At 46.7% G+C, this 27,945-nt stretch overlaps 1 pseudogene; it reads left to right on the top strand.

Moving 5' to 3' along the window:
- The first annotated feature begins 193 nt into the window (after positions 1-193).
- On the top strand, positions 194-26,057 carry LOC123089937 (L-type lectin-domain containing receptor kinase IX.1-like; annotated as a pseudogene).
- The last annotated feature ends 1,888 nt before the right edge of the window (positions 26,058-27,945 follow it).

Genomic DNA, 27,945 nt, shown 5'->3' with positions numbered 1-27,945 from the left:
CATGGAGCATCTTCATGTCCTCACACTTATGTAGGCTTCGTATCCCTGTCTCTGGTCGCATCGTTTGAATCGGTGTTCAACTGAAATTGTTTATCTTTGCCATTATTTGTTTTAGGATGACGATGTAGTTACATTACATACATATACCTACGTGTCGCGCCTTCATTGTACAGCTAGCGCTTAGTGTCGATCAATGGCAACAGCTCCGCGGCGCCTTCTCCTGCCTCTCCTCGCCGTTGTATTGTCCGCATCTTGCGTCGGCGTCGCTGTAGCAGAGGGACAGACATACTGGCCGCTTCATCCTTACTACCCGACCACGAGCAACTAGACAGGGGATAGCCGGTACCGGCTAAATCTTCTGACTCTCGTGGGCAACCTCCCGGTGTGTGCCCTCGGCAACCGTTTTTATTACAACAGCACGGCCGGCGAATCGCCGGACCAGGTGTTTGGCCTCATCTCGTGCTTTGCGGACCGCAACTGGACCCAGTGCCGCGTCTGCCTCTACGCCGCGGCCAACGGGATACATCACTCATGCCCCTTCAGCCGGTAGATGAGGGGCGCCTACGACTCGTGCCTTCTCCGCTACTCCAACAACTCCTTCGTCTCCGTCGCCGACCTCAGCGTCGCCTTCTACTCGTGGGACTACACCAAGGTGGACTATCCGGCCAGCATGAACAGCACGAGGTGGGATCTATTGACTCAGCTAACGGTGGAGGCCGCGCGTTCGCCGCTGCGGCTCGCCAACGGGAGCGTGTCGTACGCGGCCAGCTCGCCGTCGCCGACGACCATACATGGTCTGGTGCAGTGCACGAGGAACCTTAACGCGAGCGAGTGTAGCAGGTGCTGGAATTTTGTCTATTTTAGGGCCTAGCCCAATAGTAGTTTTTAGAATTTCCTAATAAATCCTAGAGGCCCATACAGCCCATTCGTGCAAGGCAAGAAGTGGAACTAAAGTTTAGTCCCACATTGCTAGTTTAGAGGGAGTTGGACCTCTTTATAAGGGAGGCTCTTTCTCCACATGTATAAGCATGAGAACAAGAGGGACATCCACGCGCGCTCCTCCTCTTGCGCGTCACGGCGACTACTTCCCAGACGTCGACAACCTGCTCGACGACATGGCTGGCGAGGACACCGACCCCAAAACAGGTGCATCTGCTCCCATTCCGCATACTCTTCCTATTCGAGGTTCTGTCACAACTTCTTGCTATAGTGTCTGTTCTAGATGTGTTCGGTTCTAGTTCATATATGCAGATGTTGTTTACCTTCTCTTTGTCAAATCGCATGATTTATTTTATCACTGTTATACTAGGCGTGCTTTATCTAGTATTTCTGTTAATAAAATCATTCGGTAAATTGCTCATATTTCCAACAATCCAAAAACCTTATGATAGGCAATTTACCCCAAGTGGTTTTGCTGCTTCCATGAGACCTCCTATGTTTGAGGGTATCCACTATAAGTGGTGGCGCGTGAGAGCAGTCTTATGGTTTCAAACCATGAGTTGCTATGACGCCACTCTTGGCAAACCTGAAGGAGAGCAAGATGCCCAACAGGCACAAGCTTTTCAGAAAATGGATACCTTGTTTAAGGCTGCTCTCTTGAGTGTTCTTGGTGAGAACATTGTTGATGCCTATGCGTCAATTGATAATGGAAAAGATATGTGGGACGCACTCAAGGCCAAGCATGGGGTCTCGGATGCTGACACTGAGCTGTACATCATGGAGCAATTCTATGACTACAGGATGACTGAAGAGCGCTCCGTGGTTGAGCAAGCTCATGAGATACAGTCATTTGCTAGAGAAGTTGAGCACTTCAATTGTATCCTACTGGACAAGTTTATTGCCGGAGGTATCATCACTAAGCTTCCTCCCACGTGGAGGAACTTTGCTACCTCATTGAAGCATAAGAGGCAGGAGTTTTCTGTTCCGGATCTAGTTGGTACTCTTGATGTGGAAGAAAAGGCAAGACCAAAGGACAACCATACTCGAGGTATTGAGGGAGGTTCTAGTGCCAATCTGGTACAGAAGAAGAACTTCCAGCCCCACAAGTTCAAGAACAAGGGCAAGTTTGACGGTAAAGCAAAGTTTGATGGGAAGAACAAGGCTATGCAGCACATGAACTTCAAGAAGAAGAATGAAAAGAAGAAAGGTGTTTGTCATGTGTGTGGGGATCATGATCATTGGGCTCCTAGTTGCCCTAATCGCTATGACAAGCGTCATCCTGCGAAAGGCGGCAAGACCGCTAATGTTGTCATTGGAGACACTGACATGAAGGATGCTGGGTATGGTATATTTCCCACTATTCTTTCAATATGTCATTCTCCTGATTGGTTGATTGACACGGGTGCTACTGTGCATGTATGCGGTGATATTTCCATGTTTTCGTCTTATCAGACCGCAGGGACTTCAACCGTACTGATGGGCAACGGTTCAAGTGCTTCTGTTCATGGTGTTGGCACGGTCGATCTGAAGTTTACTTCGGAGAAGATTGTGCAGCTGAAGAACGTGCATTATGTCCCCTCCGTTAATAAAAATCTTGTTAGTGGATCTCTTTTGTGTAGAGATGGCTAGAAGCTTGTCTTTGAGTCAAATAAATTTGTAATTTCCAAGTATGGAACCTTTGTTGGTAAAGGCTATGAGTCAGGAGGCCTGTTTTGTTTATCCTTATCAGACGTTTGCAATAAAGTTGTTAATCATGTTTGCAACAATAGTGAATCAAATGTGTCGCATTCACGTCTCTGTCATGTTAACGTTGGTTGCATGTCGCGACTAGCGAAGTTAAACTTAATCCCTAGTTTCACCACTGTCAAGGGATCTAAGTGTCAAGTGTGTGTGCAAGCTAAGCAACCTCGTAAGTCTCATGTGACTGCGGAAACGAGAAATCTTGCACCACTAGAGATCATACATTCAGATCTATGTGAAATGAATGGTGTTTTGAAAAAAGGTGGAAAGAAGTATTTTATGACGCTGATTGATGACTCCACCAGATACTGCCATGTGTATCTTCTGAAATCTAAGGATGAGGCTTTGAACTACTTCAAGATCTATAAAGTCTAAGTGGAAAACCAACTTGATCGAAAGATCAAGAGGCTTAGGTCCGATCGTGATGGGGAGTATTTCTCAAATGAATTTGATTCCTTTTGTGTGGAACATGGTATAATTCATGAGAGGACGCCTCCCTATTCACCTCAGTCAAATGAGGTGGCCGAAAGAAAGAACCGTACTCTAACTGATTTGGTTAACACCATGTTAGACACATCGGGTCTCTCTAAGGAATGGTGGGGGGAGGCGATATTGACTGCATGTCATGTCCTAAACCGAGTTCCCACAAAGAACAAAGAGATAACTCCATTCGAGGATGGGAGAAGAAAAGGTTAAAGCTCTCTTATCTACGAACCTGGGGTTGTTTGACGAAAGTCAATGTGCCAATTCCAAAGAAGTGGAAGCTGGGACCAAAAACTGTGGATTGTGTTTTCCTGGGATATGCTTTTCATATCATTGGTTATAGATTCTTGGTTGTAAAATCTGAGGTACCTGACATGCATGTCGGTTCCGTCATGGAGTCGAATGATGTGACTTTCTTTGAAGATATCTTTCCCATGAAGGATATGGCTACCTCATCTAATCAGGAGATGCATAGTTCATTGAATCAGGAACCGCTTACAATTACTGAACCTGCCATTTCGATGGAACACTTTGAAAGTCCTGTGGAGGAGAACAATGAAGTTCCTACTAGGAGCAAGAGACAGAGGACTGCAAAGTCTTTTGGTGATGATTTTCTTATGTATCTCATAGATGACACTCCCAGTTCTATTTCAGAGGCCTATGCATCTGAAGATGCCGACTACTGGAAGGAAGCAGTTCATAGTGAGATGGATTCCATCTTGCCGAATGAAACTTGGGAGATAACTGATCGTCCTTATGGGTGCAAACCTATAGGATGCAAATGGGTATTCAAGAAGAAGCTTAGGCCTGATGGTACTATTGAAAAGTACAAGGCCCGGCTCGTGGCTAAGGGTTATACCCAAAAGGAAGGTGAAGACTTCTTTGATACTTACTCACTTGTGACATGACTAACCACTATTCGAGTTCTACTTTCGCTAGCTGCCTCACATGGTCTTCTCGTTCATCAAATGGACATTAAGACTGCTTTCCTAAATGGAGAGTTGGACGAGGAAATTTATATGGAACAACCAGATGGGTTTGTAATAGATGGTCAGGAAGGGAAAGTGTGCAAGTTGATGAAGTCTTTGTATGTACTCAAGCAAGCACCCAAACAGTGGCATGAGAAGTTCAAAAGAACTTTAACAGCTGCAGGCTTTGTTGTGAATGAAGCTGACAAATGTGTGTACTATCGCCATGGTGGGGGCGAGGGAGTTATGCTTTGCTTGTATGTTGATGACATACTGATTTTCGGAAGAAATCTGAATGTTATTAAGGAGGTCAAGGATTTCCTATCTTGATGTTTTGAGATGAAGGATTTAGGAGTGGCTGATGTCATTCTAAACATCAAGTTATTGAGATACGATGATGGTGGGATTACATTGCTTCAATCTCACTATGTGGAAAAGATCTTGAGTCGCTTTGGCTACAGTGACTGCAAACCCTCTCCAACAACATATGATGCTAGTGTGTTGATTCTAAAGAACCGAAGAATTGCTAGAGACCAATTGAAATATTCATAGATTATTGGCTCGCTTATGTACTTAGCCAGTGCTACAAGACCTGACATCTCTTTTGCTGTTAGCAAACTGAGCCGGTTTGTCTCAAAACCAGGAGATCTGCATTGGAAAGCTCTAGAGAGAGTTTTGCATTATTTGAAAGGCACTGCGAATTATGGAATTCACTACACTAGGCACCCAAAGGTGCTTGATGGGTATAGTGACTCCAACTGGATCTCAGATGCTGATGAGATAAAGGCCACGAGTGGATATGTATTCACTCATGGAGATGGCACTGTTTCTTGGAAGTCTTGCAAGCAGACCAGCTTAACGAGGTCAACAATGGAAGCAGAACTCAGAACACTAGATACAGCTACGGTCGAAGCAGATTGGCTTCGCCGACTCTTGAATGACTTGCCGGTTGTTGAGAAACCTGTACCGGGTATCCTTATGAACTGCGACAGTCAGACTATGATCACGAAAGTGAACAGCTCAAAGGATAACATGAAGTCATCAAGACACGTTCAGAGTGTTGGGGAACGTTGCAGAAAATTAAATTTTTTCCTACGGTTTCACCAAGATCCATCTATGAGTTCATCTAGCAACGAGTCATGGGAGAGTGAGTGCATCTACATACCACTTGTAGATCGCGTGCGGAAGCGTTCAATGGAACGGGGTTGATGGAGTCGTACTCGCCGTGATTCAGATCACCGATGACCTAGTGCCGAACGGACAGCACCTCCGCGTTCAACACACGTACGGAGCGGATGACGTCTCCTCCTTCTTGATCCAGCAAGGGGGAAAGAGAGGTTGATGAAGATCCAGCAGCACGACGGCGTGGTGGTGGATGCAGCAGAACTTCGGCAGGGCTTCGCTAAGCAACTACGGAAGGAGGAGGAGGTGTTGCAGGGAGGAGGGAGGCGCCAGGGCTTATGGTTGCGGCCACCCCTCCCTCCCCTCCCTTTATATAGGCACAAGAGAGGGGGGAGGGCGCAGCCTTGCCCCTTCCTCCAATGAAGGGGTGCGACCAAGAGGGGGGAGGAGTCCATCCTCCCCAAGGCACCTCGGAGGTGCCTTCCCCTCTTTGGACTCTCCCCTCTCCAAGTCTTCTTGGTGCATGGGCCTCTTGGGGCTGGTGCTCTTGGCCCATATAGGCCAAGGCGCACCCCCTACAGCCCATGTGGCCCCCCGGGGCAGGTGGACCCCCCGGTGGACCCCCGGACCCCTTTCGGCACTCCCGGTACAATACCGAGAAAGTGCGAAACTTTTCCGGCGACCAAAATAAGACTTCCTATATATAAATCTTTACCTCCGGACCATTCCGGAACTCCTCGTGACGTCCGGGATCTCATCCGGGACTCCGAACAACATTCGGTTTGCTGCATACTCACATTCATACAACCCTAGCGTCACCGAACCTTAAGTGTGTAGACCCTACGGGTTCGGGAGACATGTAGACATGACCGAGACGGTTCTCAGGCAATAACCAACAGTGGGATCTGGATACCCATGTTGGCTCCCGCATGCTCCTCGATGATGTCATCGGATGAACCACGATGTCTAGGATTCGATCAAACCCCGTATACAATTCCCTTTGTCAATCGGTACGTTACATGCCCAAGACTCGATCGTCGGTATGCCAATACCTCGTTCAGTCTTGTTACCGGCAAGTCACTTTACTCGTACCGTAATGCATGATCCCGTGACCAAACACTTGGTCACTTTGAGCTCATTATGATGATGCATTACCGAGTGGGCCCAGAGACACCTCTCCGTCATACGGAGTGACAAATCCCAGTCTCGATCCGTGTCAACCCAACAGACACTTTCGGAGATACCTGTAGTGCACCTTTATAGTCACCCAGTTACGTTGTGACGTTTGGTACACCCAAAGCACTCTTACGGTATCCGGGAGTTACACGATCTCATGGTCTAAGGAAGAGATACTTGACATTGAAAAAGCTCTAGCAAAACGAACTACACGATCTTGTGCTATGCTTAAGATTGGGTCTTGTCCATCACATCATTCTCCTAATGATGTGATCCCGTTGTCAATTACATCTAATGTCCATAGTCAGGAAACCATGACTATCTGTTGACCAACGAGCTAGTCAACTAGAGGCTCACTAGGGACATGTTATGGTCTATGTATTCACACGTGTATTACGATTTCCGGATAATACAATTATAGCATGAATAAAAGACAATTATCATGAACAAGGAAATATAATAATAATGCTTTTATTATTGCCTCTAGGGCATATTTCCAACAGTCTCCCACTTGCACTAGAGTCAATAATCTAGTTACATTGTGATGAATCGAACACCCATAGAGTTCTGGTGTTGATCATGTTTTGCTCGCGAGAGAGGTTTAGTCAATGGATCTGCGACATTCAGATCCGTATGTACTTTGCAAATATCTATGTCTCCATCTTGAACATTTTCACGGATGGAGTTGAAACGATGCTTGATGTGCCTGGTCTTCTTGTGAAACCTGGGCTCCTTGGCAAGGGCAATAGCTCCAGTGTTGCCACAGAAGAGTTTGATCGGCCCCGACGCATTGGGTATGACTCCTAGGTCGGTGATGAACTCCTTCACCCAAATTGCTTTCTGCGCTGCCTCCGAGGCTGCCATGTACTCCGCTTCACATGTAGATCCCGCCACGACGCTCTGCTTGCAGCTGCACCAGCTTACTGCTCCACCATTCAACATATACACGTATCCGGTTTGTGACTTAGAGTCATCCAGATCTGTGTCGAAGCTAGCGTCGACGTAACCCTTTACGACGAGCTCTTCGTAACCTCCATAAACGAGAAACATGTCCTTCGTCCTTTTCAGGTACTTTAGGATATTCTTGACCGCTGTCCAGTGTTCCTTGTCGGGATTACTTTGGTACCTTCCTACCAAACTTACGGCAAGGTTTACATCAGGTCTGGTACACAGCATGGCATACATAATAGATCCTATGGCTGAGGCATAGGGGATGACGCTCATCTCTTCTTTATCTTTTGCCTGGTCGGGCATTGAGCCGAGCTCAATCTCACACCTTGCAATACAGGCAAGAACCCCTTCTTGGACTGATCCATTTTGAACTTCATCAAAATCATATCAAGGTATGTGCTTTGTGAAAGACCTATGAGGCGTCTCGATCTATCTCTATAGATCTTGATGCCTAATATATAAGCAGCTTCTCCAAGGTCCTTCATTGAAAAACACTTATTCAAGTAGGCCTTAATGTTGTCCAAGAATTCTATATCATTTCCCATCAAAAGTATGTCATCTACATATAATATGAGAAATGCTACAGAGCTCCCACTCACTTTCTTGTAAACGCAGGCTTCTCCATAAGTCTGCATAAACCCAAACGCTTTGATCATTTCATCAAAGCGAATGTTCCAACTCCGAGATGCTTGCACCAGCCCATAAATGGATCGCTGGAGCTTGCATACTTTGTTAGCATTCTTAGGATCGACAAAACCCTCCGGCTGCATCATATACAGTTCTTCCTTAAGATGCCCGTTAAGGAATGCCGTTTTGACGTCCATCTGCCATATCTCATAATCATAGTATGCGGCAATTGCTAACATGATTCGGACGGACTTAAGCTTCGCTACGGGAGAGAAAGTCTCATCGTAGTCAATCCCTTGAACTTGCCGATAACCCTTAGCGACAAGTCGAGCTTTATAGATGGTGACATTACCATCTGCGTCCGTCTTCTTCTTAAAGATCCATTTGTTTTCTATCGCTCGCCGATCATCGGGCAAGTCAGTCAAAGTCCATACTTTGTTTTCATACATGGATTCTATCTCGGATTTCATGGCTTCTAGCCATTTGTTGGAATCTGGGCCCGCCATCGCTTCTTCATAGTTCGAAGGTTCACCGTTGTCTACAACATGATTTCCAGGACAGGGTTGCCATACCACTCTGGTGCGGAACGTGTCCTTGTGGACCTACGAAGTTCAGTAGCAACTTGATCCGAAGTACCTTGATCATCATCATTATTTTCCTCTTCAGTTGGTGTAGGCATCACAGGAACATTTTCCTGAGCTGCACTACTTTCCCGTTCAAGAGGTAGTACTTCATCGAGTTCTACTTTCCTCCCACTTACTTCTTTCGAGAGAAACTCTTTTTCCAGAAAGGATCCGTTCTTGGCAACAAAGATCTTGCCGTCGGATCTTAAGTAGAAGGTATACCCAATGGTTTCTTTGGGGTATCCTATGAAGACGCATTTTTCCGACTTGGGTTCGAGCTTTTCAGGTTGAAGTTTCTTGACATAAGCATCGCATCCCCAAACTTTTAGAAACGACAGCTTAGGTTTCTTCCCAAACCATAATTCATACGGTGTCGTCTCAACGGATTTAGACGGTGCCCTATTTAAAGTGAATGTAGCTGTCTCTAGAGCGTATCCCCAAAATGATAGCGGTAAATCGGTAAGAGACATCATAGATCGCACCATATCCAATAGAGTGCGATTACGACGTTCGGACACACCGTTACGCTGAGGTGTTCCAGGCGGCGTGAGTTGTGAAACGATTCCACATTTTCTTAAGTGTGTACCAAATTCGTGACTTAAATATTCTCCTCCACGATCCGATCGTAAGAATTTTATCTTTCGGTCACGTTGATTCTCTACCTCATTCTGAAATTCCTTGAACTTTTCAAAGGTCTCAGACTTGTGTTTCATCAAGTAGACATACCCATATCTACTCAAGTCATCTGGGAGAGTGAGAACATAACGATATCCTCCGCGAGCCTCAACGCTCATTGGACCACACACATCGGTATGTATGATTTCCAACAAGTTGGTTGCTCGCTCCATTGTTCCGGAGAACGGAGTCTTGGTCATTTTGCCCATGAGGCATGGTTCGCATGTGTCAAATGATTCATAATCGAGAGACTCTAAAAGTCCATCAGCATGGAGCTTCTTCATGCGCTTGACACCAATGTGACCAAGGCGGCAGTGCCACAAATATGTGGGACTATCGTTATCAACTTTACATCTTTTGGTATTCACGCTATGAATATGTGTAACACTATGTTCGAGATTCATTAAGAATAAACCATTGACCATCGGGGCATGACCATAAAACATATCTCTCATATAAATAGAACAACCATTATTCTCGGATTTAAATGAGTAGCCATCTCGTATTAAACGAGATCCAGAAACAATGTTCATACTCAAACTTGGCACTAAATAACAATTATTGAGGTTTAAAACTAATCCCGTGGGTAAATGTAGAGGTAGCGTGCCGACGGCGATCACATCGACCTTTGAACCATTCCCGACGCGCATCGTCACCTCGTCCTTCGCCAGTCTCCGCTTATTCCGCAACTCCTGCTGTGAGTTACAAATATGAGCAACAGCACCGGTATCAAATACCCAGGAGTTACTACGAGTACTGGTAAGGTACACATCAATTACATGTATATCAAATATACCTTTGGTGTTGCCGGCCTTCTTATCCGCTAAGTATTTGGGGCAGTTCCGCTTCCAGTGACCCTTCCCCTTGCAACAAAAGCACTTAGTCTCAGGCTTGGGTCCATTCTTTGACTTCTTCCCGGTAACTGGCTTACCAGGCGCGGCAACCTCCTTGCCGTCCTTCTTGAAGTTCTTCTTACCCTTGCCCTTCTTGAACTTAGTGGTCTTATTGACCATCAACACTTGATGTTCTTTCTTGATTTCAACCTCTGCTGACTTCAGCATAGAGAATACTTCAGGAATGGTCTTTACCATCCCCTGCATATTGTAGTTCATCACAAAGCTCTTGTAGCTTGGTGGGAGCGACTGAAGGATTCTGTCAATGACCGCCTCATTAGGTAGGTTAATATTCAGCTGGGTCATACGGTTGTGCAACCCAGACATCTTGAGTATGTGCTCACTGACAGAACTATTTTCCTCCATCTTACAACTATAGAACTTGTCGGAGATGTCATATCTCTCGACCCGGGCGTGAGCTTGGAAAACTAGTTTCAGCTCCTCAAACATCTCATATGCTCCGTGATGCTCAAAACGCTTTTGGAGCCCCGGTTCTAAGTTGTAAAGCATGCCGCACTGAAAGGGAGTAATCATCAGCACGTGTCTGCCAAACGTTCAAATCGTCTTGCAGTGCTGGGAGAGCAGGTGGGTCACCTAACGGTGCTTCAAGGACATATGCTTTCTTGGCAGCTATGAGGATGATCCTAAGGTTCCGGACCCAGTCTGTATAGTTGCTGCCATCATCTTTCAGCTTGGTTTTCTCTAGGAACGCGTTGAAGTTCATGTTGACATGAGCGTTGGCCATTTGATCTACAAGACATATTTTGCAAAGATTTTAGACTAAGTTCATGATAATTAAGTTCATCTAATCAAATTATTTAATGAACTCCCACTCAGATTTGACATCCCCTTAGTCATCTAAGTGTTACACGATCCGAGTCGACTAGGCTGTGTCCGATCATCACGTGAGACGGACTAGTCATCGTCGGTGAACATTCTCATGTTGATCGTATCTTCCATACGACTCGTGTTCGACCTTTCGGTCTCCGTGTTCCGAGGCCATGTCTGTACATGCTAGGCTCGTCAAGTTGACCCTAAGTGTTTTGCATGTGTAAAACTGTCTTACACCCGTTGTATGTGAACGTAAGGATCTATCACACCCGATCATCACGTGGTGCTTCAAAACGACGAACTTTAGCAACGGTGCACAGTTAGGGGAGAACACTTCTTGAAATTGTTGTAAGGGATCATCTTATTTACTACCGTCGTTCTAAGTAAACAAGATGCATAAAACATAATAAACATCACATGCAATTATATAAGTAGTGACATGATATGGCCAATATCATATAGCTCCTTTGATCTTCATCTTCGGGGCTCCATGATCATCTTGTCACCGGCATGACACCATGATCTCCATCATCATGATCTCCATCATCGTGTCTTCATGAAGTTGTCATGCCAACGACTACTTCTACTTCTATCACTAACGCGTTTAGCAATAAAGTAAAGTAGTTTACATGGCGTTCTTCAATGACACGCAGGTCATACAAAAATAAAGACAACTCCTATGGCTCCTGCCGGTTGTCATACTCATCGACATGCAAGTCGTGATTCCTATTACACGAACATGATCTCATACATCACAATATATCATTCATCATTCATCACAACTTCTGGCCATATCACATCACATGACAATTCCTGCAAAAACAAGTTAGACGTCCTCTAATTGTTGTTGCATCTTTTACGTGGCTGCAATTGGGTTCTAGCAAAAACGTTTTCTTACCTACGAATAACCACAACGTGATTTTGTCAACTTCTATTTACCCTTCATAAGGACCCTTTTCATCGAATCCGCTCCAACTAAAGTGGGAGAGACAGACACCTGCCAGCCACCTTATGCAACTAGTGCATGTCAGTCGGTGGAACCGGTCTCACGTAAGCGTACGTGTAAGGTTGGTCCGGGCCGCTTCATCCCACAATACCGCTGAAGCAAGATAAGACTAGTAGCGGCAAGCAAGTTGACAAGATCTACGCCCACAACAAAATTGTGTTCTACTCGTGCAATAGAGAACTACGCATAGACCTAGCTCATGATGCCACTGTTGGGGAACGTTGCAGAAAATTAAAATTTTTCCTATGGTTTCACCAAGATCCATCTATGAGTTCATCTAGCAACGAGTCATGGGAGAGTGGTTGCATCTACATACCACTTGTAGATCGTGTGCGGAAGCGTTCAATGGAATGGGGTTGATGGAGTCGTACTCGCCGTGATTCAGATCACCGATGACCTAGTGCCGAACGGACAGCACCTCCGAGTTCAACACACGTACGGAGCGGATGACGTCTCCTCCTTCTTGATCCAGCAAGGGGGAAGGAGAGGTTGATGAAGATCCAGCAGCACGACGGCGTGGTGGTGGATGCAGCAGAACTTCGGCAGGGCTTCGCTAAGCAACTACGGAAGGAGGAGGAGGTGTTGCAGGGAGGAGGGAGGCGCCAGGGCTTATGGTTGCGGCCACCCCTCCCTCCCCTCCCTTTATATAGGCGCAAGAGAGGGGGGAGGGCGCAGCCTTGCCCCTTCCTCCAAGGAAGGGGTGCGGCCAAGAGGGGGGGGAGGAGTCCATCCTCCCCAAGGCACCTCGGAGGTGCCTTCCCCTCTTTGGACTCTCCCCTCTCCAAGTCTTCTTGGCGGATGGGCCTCTTGGGGCTGGTGCTCTTGGCCCATATAGGCCAAGGCGCACCCCCTACAGCCCATGTGGCCCCCCGGGGCAGGTGGACCCCCCCGGTGGACCCCCGGACCCCTTTCGGCACTCCCGGTACAATACCGATATAGTGCGAAACTTTTCCGGCGACCAAAATAAGACTTCCTATATATAAATCTTTACCTCTGGACCATTCCGGAACTCCTCGTGACGTCCGGGATCTCATTTGGGACTCCGAACAACATTCGGTTTGCTGCATACTCATATTCATACAACCCTAGCGTCACCGAACCTTAAGTGTGTAGACCCTACGGGTTCGGGAGACACGAAGACATGACCGAGACGGTTCTCGGGCAATAACCAATTGCGGGATGTGGATACCCATGTTGGCTCCCACATGCTCCTTGATGATGTCATCGGATGAACCACGATGTCTAGGATTCGATCAAACCCCGTATACAATTCCCTTTGTCAATCGGTACGTTACATGCCCAAGACTCGATCGTCGGTATCCCAATACCTCGTTCAGTCTTGTTACCGGCATGTCACTTTACTCGTACCGTAATGCATGATCCCGTGACCAAACACTTGGTCACTTTGAGCTCATTATGATGATGCATTACCGAGTGGGCCCAGAGATACCTCTCCGTCATACAGAGTGACAAATCCCAGTTTCGATCCGTGTCAACCCAACAGACACTTTCGGAGATACCTGTAGTGCACCTTTATAGTCACCCAGTTACGTTGTGACGTTTGGTACACCCAAAGTGTTGGGGAACGTAGTAGAAAACAAAAATTTTCCTACTCGTTTCACCAAGATCATCTAGGAGTTCATCTAGCAACGACTGATTAGATGCATCTACATACCTTTGTAGATCGCGCACGGAAGCGTTCAAAAGAACGGTGATGATGTAGTCGTACTCGACGTGATCCAAATAACCGATGACCAGCGCCGAACGGACGGCACCTCCGCGTTCAACACACGTACGGGACGGGAGACGTCTCCTCCTTCTTGATCCAGCAAGGGGGAAGGAGAGGTTGATGAAGATCCAGCAGCACGACGGCGTGGTGGTGGATGCAGGGCGTCACAGCAGCAGGGCTTCGCCGAGACTACGAGGGAGAGACGTAACGGGGGGGAGGTGGAGGCGCCAGGGGCTGGTGTAAAATCCCTCCTCTCCCCCCCACTATATATAGGGGTGCCAGGGGGGGCGCCGGCCCTAGTAGATGGCATCTACTAGGGGGGGCGGCGGCCAAGGGGAGGTTTCCCTCCCCCCCAAGGCACCTAGGGGTGCCTTCCACCACATGGACTCTTCCATGGTGGAAACCCTAGGCGCATGGGCCTATAGGGGCTGGTGCCCTTGGCCCATCTAGGCCAAGGCGCACCCCCTACAGCCCATGTGGCCCCCCGGGACAGGTGGCCCCACCCGGTGGACCCCCGGGACCCTTCCGGTGGTCCCGGTACAATACCGATAACCCCGAAACTTGTCCCGATGCCCGAAATAGCACTTCCTATATATAATTCTTTACCTCCGGACCATTCCGGAACTCCTCGTGACGTCCGGGATCTCATCCGGGACTCCGAACAACATTCGGGTTTCTGCATATACATATCTTCATAACCCTAGCGTCACCGAACCTTAAGTGTGTAGACCCTACGGGTTCGGGAGACAAGCAGACATGACCGAGACGACTCTCCGGTCAATAACCAACAGCGGGATCTGGATACCCATGTTGGCTCCCACATGCTCCACGATGATCTCATCGGATGAACCACGATGTCGAGGATTTAATCAATCCCGTACGCTATTCCCTTTGTCTATCGATATGTTACTTGCCCGAGATTCGATCGTCGGTATCCCAATACCTCGTTCAATCTCGTTACCGGCAAGTCACTTTACTCGTACCGTAATGCATGATCCCGTGACCAGACACTTGGTCACTCTGAGCTCATTATGATGATGCATTACCGAGTGGGCCCAGTGATACCTCTCCGTCATACGGAGTGACAAATCCCAGTCTTGATCCATGTCACCCAACAGACACTTTCGGAGATACCCGTAGTCTACCTTTATAGTCACCCAGTTACGTTGTGACGTTTGGCATACCCAAAGCACTCCTACGGTATCCGGGAGTTACACGATCTCATGGTCTAAGGAAAAGATACTTGACATTGGAAAACTCTAGCAAACGAACTATACGATCTTGTGCTATGTTTAGGATTGGGTCTTGTCCATCACATCATTCTCCCAATGATGTGATCTCGTTATCAATGACATCCAGTGTCCATAGTCAGGAAACCATGACTATCTGTTGATCAACGAGCTAGTCAACTAGAGGCTCACTAGGGACATGTCGGTGTCTGTTATTCACACATGTATTACGATTTCCGGATAACACAATTATAGCATGAATAAAGACAATTATCATGAACAAGGAAATATAATAATAATGCTTTTATTATTGCCTCTAGGGCATATTTCCAACAGTCTCCCACTTGCACTAGAGTCAATAATCTAGTTACATTGTGATGAATCGAACACCCATAGAATTCTGGTGTTGATCATGTTTTGCTCTAGGGAGAGGTTTAGTCAACGGATCTGCTATATTCAGGTCCGTATGTACTTTACAAATCTCTATGTCTCCATCTTGAACATTTTCACGAATGGAGTTGAAGCGACGCTTGATGTGCCTTGTCTTCTTGTGAAACCTGGGCTCCTTGGCAAGTGCAATAGCTCCAGTGTTGTCACAGAAGAGCTTGATCGGCCCCGACGCATTGGGTATGACTCCTAGGTCGGTGATGAACTCCTTCACCCATATTGCTTCATGTGCTGCCTCCGAGGCTGCCATGTACTCCGCTTCACATGTAGATCCCGCCACGACGCTTTGCTTGCAACTGCACCAGCTTACTGCCCCACCATTCAAAATATACACGTATCCGGTTTGTGACTTAGAGTCATCCAGATCTGTGTCGAAGCTAGCGTCGACGTAACCCTTTACGACGAGCTCTTCGTCACCTCCATAAACGAGAAACATTTCCTTAGTCCTTTTCAGGTACTTCAGGATATTCTTGACCGCTGTCCAGTGTTCCTTGCCGGGATTACTTTGGTACCTTCCTACCAAACTGACGGCAAGGTTAACATCAGGTCTGGTACACAGCATGGCATACATAATAGAACCTATGGCTGAGGCATAGGGGATGACGCTCATCTCTTCTATATCTTCTGCCGTGGTCGGACATTGAGCTGAGCTCAATTTCACACCTTGTAACACAGGCAAGAACCCCTTCTTGGATTGATCCATATTGAACTTCTTCAATATCTTATCAAGGTATGTGCTTTGTGAAAGACCTATGAGGCGTCTTGATCTATCTCTATAGATTTTGATGCCTAATATATAAGCAGCTTCTCCAAGGTCCTTCATTGAAAAACTTTTATTCAAGTAGGCCTTGATGCTGTCCAAGAGTTCTATATCATTTCCCATCAAAAGTATGTCATCTACATATAATATGAGAAATGCTACAGAGCTCCCACTCACTTTCTTGTAAACGCAGGCTTCTCCATAAGTCTGTGTAAACCCAAACGCTTTGATCATCTCATCAAAGCGAATGTTCCAACTCCGAGATGCTTGCACCAGCCCATAAATCGAGCGTTGGAGCTTGCACACTTTGTCAGCATTCTTAGGATCGACAAAACCTTCCGGCTGTATCATATACAATTCTTCCTTAAGGAAACCATTAAGGAATGCCGTTTTGACGTCCATTTGCCATATTTCGTAATCATAGAATGCGGCAATTGCTAACATGATTCGGACGGACTTCAGCTTCGCTACCGGCGAGAAAGTCTCATCGTAGTCAACCCCTTGAACTTGTCGATAACCCTTAGCGACAAGCCGAGCTTTATAGATGGTCACATTACCATCCGCGTCTGTCTTCTTCTTAAAGATCCATTTATTTTCTATGGCTCGCCGCTCAACGGGCAAGTCAGTCAAAGTCCATACTTTGTTTTCATACATGGATCCTATCTCGGATTTCATGGCTTCCAGCCATTTGTCGGAATCCGGGCCCGCCATCGCTTCTTCATAGTTCGAAGGTTCACCGTTGTCTAACAGCATGATTTCCAAGACAGGGTTGCCGTACCACTCTGGTGCGGAACGTGTCCTTGTGGACCTTCGAATTTCAGTAGGGGCTTGATCAGAAGTATCTTGATCATTGTCATTAACTTCCTCTCTAGTCGGTGCAGGCACCTCAGGAACATTTTCTTGAGTTGCGCCATTTTCCGGTTCAAGAGGTAATACTTCATCAAGCTCTACTTTCCTCCCACTTACTTCTTTCGAGAGAAACTCTTTCTCCAGAAAGGACCCATTCTTGGCAACAAAGATCTTGCCTTCGGATCTGAGGTAGAAGGTGTACCCAATAGTTTCTTTTGGGTATCCTATGAAGACGCATTTTTCCGACTTGGGTTCGAGCTTTTCAGGTTGAAGTTTCTTGACATAAGCATCGCATCCCCAAACTTTTAGAAACGACAGCTTAGGTTTCTTCCCAAACCAAATTCATACGGTGTCGTCTCAACGGATTTCGACGGAGCCCTATTTAAAGTGAATGCGGCAGTCTCTAAAGCATAGCCCCAAAAAGAAAGCGGTAAATCGGTAAGAGACATCATAGATCGCACCATATCTAACAGAGTGCGATTACGACGTTCGGACACACCATTACGCTGAGGTGTTCCAGGCGGCGTGAGTTGTGAAACTATTCCACATTTTCTTAAGTGTGCCCCAAACTCGTGACTCAAGTATTCTCCTCCACGATCTGATCGTAGAAACTTGATTTTCCTGTCACGTTGATTTTCAACCTCACTCTGAAATTCCTTGAACTTTTCAAAGGTTTCAGACTTGTGTTTCATTAAGTAGATATACCCATACCTACTTAAATCATCAGTGAGGGTGAGAACATAACGATAGCCACCGCGAGCCTCAACACTCATTGGACCGCACACATCAGTATGTATGATTTCCAATAAGTCGGTTGCTCGCTCCATTGTTCCTGAGAACGGAGTCTTGGTCATTTTACCCATAAGGCATGGTTCGCATGTGTCAAATGATTCATAATCAAGAGACTCTAAAAGTCCATCAGCATGGAGCTTCTTCATGCGTTTGACACCTATGTGACCAAGGCGGCAGTGCCACAGGTATGTGGGACTATCATTATCAACCTTACTTCTTTTGGCACTCACATTATGAACATGTGTAGCATCACGTTCGAGATTCATAAAGAATAAACCATTCACCATAGGAGCATGACCATAAAACATATCTCTCATAAAAATGGAACAACCATTATTCTCAGATTTAAAAGAGTAGCCATCTCGAATTAAACGAGATCCTGATACAATGTTCATGCTCAAAGCTGGCACTAAATAACAATTATTAAGGTTTAAAACTAATCCCGAAGGGAGATGCAGAGGTAGCGTGCCGACGGCGATCACATTGACCTTGGAACCATTCCCGACGCGCATCGTCACCTCGTCCTTTGCCAGTTTCCGCTTATTCCGCAGCCCCTGCTTTGAGTTACAAATGTGAGCAACTGCACCGGTATCAAATACCCAGGAGCTACTACGGGCACTAGTAAGGTACACATCAATTACATGTATATCACATATACCTTTTGTTTTGCCGGCCTTCTTATCCGCTAAGTACTTAGGGCAGTTCCGCTTCCAGTGACCGCTTCCCTTGCAATAAAAGCACTCAGTCTCGGGCTTGGGTCCATTCTTTGGCTTCTTCCCGGCAGCTTGCTTGCCGGGCGCGGCAACCTCCTTGCCGTCCTTCTTGAAGTTCTTTTTACCCTTGCCTTTCTTGAACTTAGTGGTTTTATTGACCATCAACACTTGATGTTCCTTCCTGACTTCTACCTCTGCTGATTTCAGCATAGCAAATACTTCAGGAATGGTCTTTTCCATCCCCTGCATATTGAAGTTCATCACAAAGCTCTTGTAGCTTGGTGGAAGCGACTGGAGGATTCTGTCAATGACCGCATCATCCGGGAGATTAACTCCCAGCTGAGTCAAGCGGTTATGCAACCCAGACATAGTGAGTATGTGCTCACTGACAGAACTGTTTTCCTCCATCTTACAGCTGAAGAATTTGTCGGAGACTTCATATCTCTCGACCCGGGCATGAGCTTGGAAAACCATTTTCAGCTCTTCGAACATCTCATATGCTCCATGTCTCTCAAAACGCTTTTGGAGCCCCGGCTCTAGGCTGTAAAGCATGCCGCACTGAACGAGGGAGTAGTCATCGAAACGTGCCTGCCAAGCGTTCATAACATCTTGTTCTGCAGGGAGAACGGGTGCGTCACCAAGCGGTGCTTGTAGGACATAATCTTTCTTGGCAGCTATGAGGATGATCCTCAGGTTCCGGACCCAGTCCGTATAGTTGCTGCCATCGTCTTTCAGCTTGGTTTTCTCTAGGAACGCGTTGAAGTTGAGGACTACGTTGGCCATTTAATCTACAAGACATATTGTAAAATATTTAGACTAAGTTCATGATAATTAAGTTCAACTAATCAAATTATTAATGAACTCCCACTTAGATTAGACATCCCTCTAGTCATCTAAGTATTACATGATCCGAGTTAAACTAGACCGTGTCCGATCATCACGTGAGACGGACTAGTCAACATCGGTGAACATCTTCATGTTGATCGTATCTTCTATACGACTCATGCTCGACCTTTCGGTCTTCCGTGTTCCGAGGCCATGTCTGTACATGCTAGGCTCGTCAAGTCAACCTAAGTGTTTGCATGTGTAAATCTGTCTTACACCCGTTGTATGTGAACGTCTGAATAAAACACCCGATCATCACGTGGTGTTTTGAAACAGCGAACTGTCGCAACGGTGCACAGTTAGGGGGAACACTTCTTGAAATTAGTATGAGGGATCACCTTATTTACTACCGTCGTTCTAAGTAAACAAGATGCAAAACATGATAAACATCACATGCAATCAAATAATAAACGTGACATGATATGGCCAATATCACATAGCTCCTTTGATCTCCATCTTGGGGCTCCATGATCATCTTGTCACCGGCTTGACACCATGATCTCCATCATCATGATCTCCATCATCGTGTCTCCATGAAGTTGCTCGCCAACTATTACTTCTACTACTATGGCTAACGCGTTTAGCAATAAAGTAAAGTAATTTACATGGCGTTTCTTGATGACACGCAGGTCATATAAAAGAATAAAGACAACTCCTATGGCTCCTGCCGGTTGTCATACTCATCGACATGCAAGTCGTGATTCCTATTACAATAGCATGAACATCTCATACATCACATATAGATCATTCATCATTCATCACAACTTTGGCCATATCATATCACAAACCACTTGCTGCAAAAACAAGTTAGACGTCCTCTAATTGTTGTTGCAAGTTTTACGTGGCTGAATTAGGGTTCTAGCAAGAACGTTTTCTTACCTACGTTAAAGCCACAACGTGATTTGTCAACTTCTATTTACCCTTCATAAGGACCCTGTTCATCGATTCCGCTCCAACTAAAGTAGGAGAGACAGACACCCGCCAGCCACCTTATGCAACTAGTGCATGTTAGTCGGTGGAACCGGTCTCACGTAAGCGTACGTGTAAGGTTGGTCCGGGCCGCTTCATCCCACAATACCGCTGAAGCAAGAAAGGACTAGTAACGGCAAGAAAGTTGACAAATCTACGCCCACAACAAATTGTGTTCTACTCGCGCAAGAAGAACTACGCATAGACCTAGCTCATGATGCCACTGTTGGGGAACGTTGCAGAAAACAAAAATTTTCCTACTCGTTTCACCAAGATCATCTAGGAGTTCATCTAGCAACGAGTGATTAGATGCATCTACATACCTTTGTAGATCGCGCACGGAAGCGTTCAAAAGAACGGTGATGATGTAGTCGTACTCGACGTGATCCAAATAACCGATGACCAGCGCCGAACGGACGGCACCTCCGCGTTCAACACACGTACGGGACGGGAGACGTCTCCTCCTTCTTGATCCAGCAAGGGGGAAGGAGAGGTTGATGAAGATCCAGCAGCACGACGGCGTGGTGGTGGATGCAGGGCGTCACAGCAGCAGGGCTTCGCCGAGACTACGAGGGAGAGACGTAACGGGGGGGGGAGGTGGAGGCGCCAGGGGCTGGTGTAAAATCCCTCCTCTCCCCCCCACTATATATAGGGGTGCCAGGGGGGCGCCGGCCCTAGTAGATGGCATCTACTAGGGGGGCGGCGGCCAAGGGGAGGTTTCCCTCCCCCCCAAGGCACCTAGGGGTGCCTTCCACCACATGGACTCTTCCATGGTGGAAACCCTAGGCGCATGGGCCTATAGGGGCTGGTGCCCTTGGCCCATCTAGGCCAAGGCGCACCCCCTACAGCCCATGTGGCCCCCCGGGACAGGTGGCCCCACCCGGTGGACCCCCGGGACCCTTCCGGTGGTCCCGGTACAATACCGATAACCCCGAAACTTGTCCCGATGCCCGAAATAGCACTTCCTATATATAATTCTTTACCTCCGGACCATTCCGGAACTCCTCGTGACGTCCGGGATCTCATCCGGGACTCCGAACAACATTCGGGTTTCTGCATATACATATCTTCATAACCCTAGCGTCACCGAACCTTAAGTGTGTAGACCCTACGGGTTCGGGAGACAAGCAGACATGACCGAGACGACTCTCCGGTCAATAACCAACAGCGGGATCTGGATACCCATGTTGGCTCCCACATGCTCCACGATGATCTCATCGGATGAACCACGATGTCGAGGATTTAATCAATCCCGTACGCTATTCCCTTTGTCTATCGATATGTTACTTGCCCGAGATTCGATCGTCGGTATCCCAATACCTCGTTCAATCTCGTTACCGGCAAGTCACTTTACTCGTACCGTAATGCATGATCCCGTGACCAGACACTTGGTCACTCTGAGCTCATTATGATGATGCATTACCGAGTGGGCCCAGTGATACCTCTCCGTCATACGGAGTGACAAATCCCAGTCTTGATCCATGTCACCCAACAGACACTTTCGGAGATACCCGTAGTCTACCTTTATAGTCACCCAGTTACGTTGTGACGTTTGGCATACCCAAAGCACTCCTACGGTATCCGGGAGTTACACGATCTCATGGTCTAAGGAAAAGATACTTGACATTGGAAAACTCTAGCAAACGAACTATACGATCTTGTGCTATGTTTAGGATTGGGTCTTGTCCATCACATCATTCTCCCAATGATGTGATCTCGTTATCAATGACATCCAGTGTCCATAGTCAGGAAACCATGACTATCTGTTGATCAACGAGCTAGTCAACTAGAGGCTCACTAGGGACATGTCGGTGTCTGTTATTCACACATGTATTACGATTTCCGGATAACACAATTATAGCATGAATAAAGACAATTATCATGAACAAGGAAATATAATAATAATGCTTTTATTATTGCCTCTAGGGCATATTTCCAACACAAAGCACTCTTACGGTATCCGGGAGTTACACGATCTCATGGTCTAAGGAAGAGATACTTGACATTGAAAAAGCTCTAGCAAAACGAACTACACGATCTTGTGCTATGCTTAAGATTGGGTCTTGTCCATCACATCATTCTCCTAATGATGTGATCCCGTTGTCAATGACATCTAATGTCCATAGTCAGGAAACCATGACTATCTGTTGACCAACGAGCTAGTCAACTAGAGACTCACTAGGGACATGTTATGGTCTATGTATTCACACGTGTATTACGATTTCCGGATAATACAATTATAGCATGAATAAAAGACAATTATCATGAATAAGGAAATATAATAATAATGCTTTTATTATTGCCTCTAGGGCATATTTCCAACACAGAGAAGGTTAAAATCTGTCAGAAAAATGAGAAACTCCGGAGTTATTGGATTGGATTATATCCAAACATCTAAAAATCTGGCAGATCCTTTCACTAAGGGTCTATCACGTAATGTGATAGATAATGCATCGAGGGAGATGGGTATGAGACCCACAATATGAGTTGTTCACAGTGGTAACCTATTCTTTGTGATCGGAGATCCCCTGAATTAGATGTGGAAGACAAGCTGTTGGTCAACTAGGAGGAGAGTACTCCATGGAGATGCAATACTCTCCTAATCTGCATGGCAGGTTGATGTATATCTTAATGTGTTCTAAGTGGCTCTGTGAAGCAGAGATGTTGTCCTACAGAACATCTTTGGAAGAATGCACCTATATGAGTCTGATGGTTAAACGTCGCAATCTATGAGAGTAGGATTCTCTCTAATAAACTCATGAAAGGTCTCGGAGTATGACGCATAAGCTCCACCCGCGGGGAAGACCCACGGTAGCCACTTATCGGTCAAGGCTTTGTGTGAAGCTAGATTCGCAAAAAAACTTGTAGTTCAAGGCCTAGTCCACTGTTCAAGTTGCTTACTAGTGTAGCATAGAGTTCTAGGTGGAAGTTCAACTTAACAGTCTTCACTGCAGTACCGGTATATAAAACAGTGTTTTGGAACCAAAGGCAAATTTTGTGTGCCTCTGGGATCTGGTGGGGGATTGCTGAAATTTTATCTATTTCAGGACCTAGACCAATAGTAGTTTCAGAAATTCCTAATAAATCCTAGAGGCCCACGCAGCCCATTCATGCAAGGCAAGAGGTGGAACTAAAGTTTAGTCCCACATTGCTAGTTTAGAAGGAGTTGGACCTCTTTATAAGGGAGGCTCTTTCCCCACATGCATGAGCATGAGAACAAGAGGGACATCCACGCGCGCTCCACCTCCGTCGCCCGCCTCGCCAGGCCACACCTCGTCACGAGGCGCCGCGCCGCGCCGCGGGTAGCGGGAATGAGCCGAGCCGATGTCTAAATTTTTGCCACGCACGACGGGTATATGAAAGGTCACACGGAAGCTGAAACGTTTTTCTATAGTGGAGATTGAATACGAATAGCGCACCTCTTCGCCTGCTGCATGTTCGTTTCGTCTCCCTCATTCTCTTCAGCTCCCGACGCAGCCTCTCGCCTCCTTCTCTTGCGCCTATAAAAGGGAGGTCGCTCCTCTCAGAGAGACGCACCAGAACCTCTTCTTCCTCTCGCCACAAGTTCCTGAGCACTGCGCTGATGCTACATTCTTCCCCATCCCGGCTTGTGGCGTGCACCGCAGGTCGGGACAGTAGGCCTCCGGAACCGCACCTTTTGAGTCATGTACGGGAGAAGGGTGATAAGGTTTTTGGGGAGCGCTCAGTGCGACTACTGACTTCTTCGTCACGGACGCCCCGGACTCTGACGACTACTTCCCCGACGACGACTTCTTCCCCGACGTCGACAACCTGCTTGACGATATGGCTGGCGAGGACACCGACCCCAAGACCGGTGCATCTGCTCCCATTCCGTACATTCTCATACTCTTCATGTTCGAGGTTCTGTCACAACTTCTTGCTATAGTGTCTGTTCTAGATGTGCTCGGTTCTAGTTCACATATGCAGATGCTGTTTACCTTCTCTTTGTCAAATCGCATGATTTATTTTATCACGGTTATACTAGTCGTGCTTTATCTAGTATTTCTGTTAATAAAATCATTTGGTAAATTGCTCATATTTCCAACAGCAGGTGCCTTGTCGAATTCATGTCAAACCACTCCAGTGTGTTCCCTAGCAACACCGGTGGTTTGATAAAGTGCTACAGCTGCTATGCCATATACAACATCGGCGACTTCCTTTGTGTCACTCTTCCGCTGCCACTTGCACAGCCACCGTCGTCCAATCTCCCACCAGGATCAGGAGGTTAGTAACTTCGGTGCTATTATTTTTTTTCCGATTTTTTACTGGTTATCTTCTCTCTCGACCCAATTGCCGAAGATAACTCATTGATGGTAATGTGGTGTTTTTCTCGTTCAAAAGCTCCGCCACTTGCTACCGGCCGGACTAGGAGCTGGAAGCAACTGGTGACCGGCGTGTTTGCTGGTGTCGTCGTTGTGTTCATCATCTCATCGAGTCTCTTGATTTGTTTCCTTTTGCGCTGTCGGAGGCGAAATCACATGGCAAGACAAGTAGATACTTTTGACGATGATGATCCATTGGAAGATGACTTTGAGAAAGGGACTGGGCCCAAGCGGTTTCGCTATAGCGATCTTGCCGCCGCCACCAGCAACTTCTCTGACGGCAAGAAGCTGGGTGAAGGTGGTTTCGGTTCGATTTACAAAGGATTCTTGAAGGAGCTTAAAGTTGAGGTGGCTATAAAAAGAGTGTCCAAGACCTCCAAGCAATGGAGGAAGGAGTACATCTCAGAAGTGAAGATCATTAGCCGGTTGAGAGACCGAAACCTAGTACAACTCATTGGTTGGTGCCATGGCGACGGCGAACTCTTGCTTGTCTACGATCTTATGCCCCATGGAAGCCTAGATACTCACCTTTACAGTTCAAACACCATATTATCGTGGCCACTCAGGTGCGTATACACACGATAGCTGGTCTGTAATATACTAGTATGTGTAAGTATTAACCATCAAGCTTATCTATCTGAACTAATATGTTTTAATTTATTTTGGTTTTGTGCTATTTTTAGGTATGAGATCATGCTGGGTTTAGGGTCCGCGCTTTTGTACCTGCATCAAGATTGGGAGCAATGTGTTCTGCACCGTGACATCAAGCAAGCAACATCATGTTGGACGCGTCATTTTGTGCCAAACTTTGTGATTTTGGGCTCGCACGACTTGTCGACCACGGTCGAGGACCATACACGACAGGTCTGGCAGGAACAGTGGGCTACATGGACCCTGAGTGCATGGTCACTGGAAGGACCAGCACAGAGTCCGATGTCTACAGCTTCGGCGGCGTCATGCTTGAGATCGCCAGTGGCAAGCGGTCCACAGTTGCTCGGGGACGAGAGGATGTCATTCATCTAGTGCAATGGGTCTGGAATTCATGGGGAAGTGGAAGGACCCTTGAGCTGGCCGATGCACAGCTCAACCTGGAGTTCAATGACCAGGAGATGGAGTGCGTGATGGTGGTCGGGCTCTGGTGCGCGCACCCTGACCGGAGCTTGAGGCCGTCCATCAAGCAAGCGGTCAGCGTGCTATGCTTTGAGGCACCTCTGCCAAGCCTTCCGGCAAAGATGCCCGTCACGACATTCACGACAGCAATTGATTCTTCATTACTTTGTGCATCTCAGCTTACAGGCGGCACATGACAGATTATGCTTGATTGTATGGAAAGACTAAGACGCGCACGCACACACACTAGCTATCATTGTCTGACTTTTTTTACTTCTGATGTAATTATTTGGCACTATAAAAAACGCAAGTAATACAAAATACACACGTCTGTAGACCACCTAACAACGACTACAAGCACTTGAGCGAGCCGAATCCGTGTCGTCGTCATCACACCCCCCCTCACTAGATCCGGGAAAAACTTATTGCAGTAGACAGTCAGAAAGTCATCATGCCAAGGTCCCACGGGACTAGCACACTAGATTAACAACCGTAGTTAATGAAGAGAAGCGTCGATTAGAATAATCCAACCTGTAGACCCGTGAACAGGAACTGGATCAAGGGGATCCACCGAAGACCAACACCGACCAGGTCAGGTAAGGTGCGTCAGAGACACACCTCCACACGCCCTCTGAAGACATTAGTCGTGCCGCCAGTAGGAGGGTTAGGTAGGGAGATGGTTATTCCATCTTCAGGGAGTCGCTGCCACGCATTTTAAGCAGTACACAAACCCTAATCAAACTCAAGGAAACACCTAGAAATGAAGCAGGACGTCCCTCCCTCACGTTGGCAATGGGTAGGGTCCACCACGCATCCTTGGGCGTAAGGCCACCGAAGCCGAGGCCAACCGCCAGCGGCGCTGATAGAGGGTGTTATGTTATGATCCAAATTCATATATAAATATAATGGGCTAACTTCTTGCGAGTAGAATGGAGCTCCGGCCTGTCGCCGGGAGGCTTGGGATGCTAACCCTCATAAAGAACATTAGAAGGTTGTTCAGTGAATTTTCACATACCTTCGTGGCACTTTCCATGCTTGTTTGAAATTCGGCGGAACTTGTGAGAGACTAGCTGGCTATGTGGATTCCGATTTTTCTTCCAGCGATTTGGACAAGAGGAGGTCCCTTACAGGTTAAGTGTTCACCGTTGGTGGTTGTGCGTGGAGTTGGAGGGCAATGTTGGAGCTAGTAGTTGCCCAGTCTACCACTGAAGCGTAATGCATGCTATGTAGAAGCATGTAAGGAATTAGTTTGGCTGAAAGGTTTGTATACTGAGCTTTGTGGAGATAATTCTTGCATTAATCTATTTTGTGATAGTCAAAGTGACATATACCTTACTAAGAATCAGATGTTCCATGAGAGAACAAAGCACATTGATGTCAAATACCATTATGTTCGAGACATTGTTGAGCAACGTAAACTGAAGGTATGCAAGACTAGTATTCATGATAATTCTGATGATATGCTGACAAAGCAAGTTCGCGTTGCTAAGTGTGAGCTTTGCTCAGACTTAGATGTTATAAATCATTAGCCCTAGCGGTTGTTTGATGCCGAAAGTGTTTTCTTTGTTGTTAAGGGAGAAGATTCTCATTCATACTACAAGATGGAAGTTATCTAAAGGTGGAGTTTTTTATGTTATGATCTAAATTCATATATAAAGATAAAGACTAACTTCTAACGACCAGAGCTCTGGCTTGTTGCTGGGAGGCTTGGGCCAGAGCGGAGCAGATCAGTATTGACTTAGGTCACCTCTATTACATATATCCACTGTAAGCCGCCAAACGGGATAAGTTGGATAGTTGTAAATCTCCGGTGCTTGTAAACACTCTTGATATAGTGAAGTTTGATGGCTGATGTTCGTGTGTTTTTTTCTTTGCGCTGGAGGGATTTTTCACGTTAAAATCTCGTGACTCCCTATGTTGATTTTGTTCTTTGTCGTTTGATTTGCCTGTAGTTTCTAGGGTGCACTAGTAGAAAACAGGGCTATCGCTCAGGCCTGGCCAGCCCATTAGTCCCGGTTCTTCATGAACCGGGACCCATGGGGGGTATTAGACCCGGTTCATGAGCCGAGGGGGCCGGCCGGGGCT

This window comes from Triticum aestivum, chromosome 4B, assembly GCF_018294505.1.
Source record: "Triticum aestivum cultivar Chinese Spring chromosome 4B, IWGSC CS RefSeq v2.1, whole genome shotgun sequence".
Taxonomy (NCBI): Eukaryota; Viridiplantae; Streptophyta; class Magnoliopsida; order Poales; family Poaceae; genus Triticum; species Triticum aestivum.
Note: the sequence above shows the minus strand (reverse complement) of the source record. Positions and strands in the feature narration are given on the sequence as shown.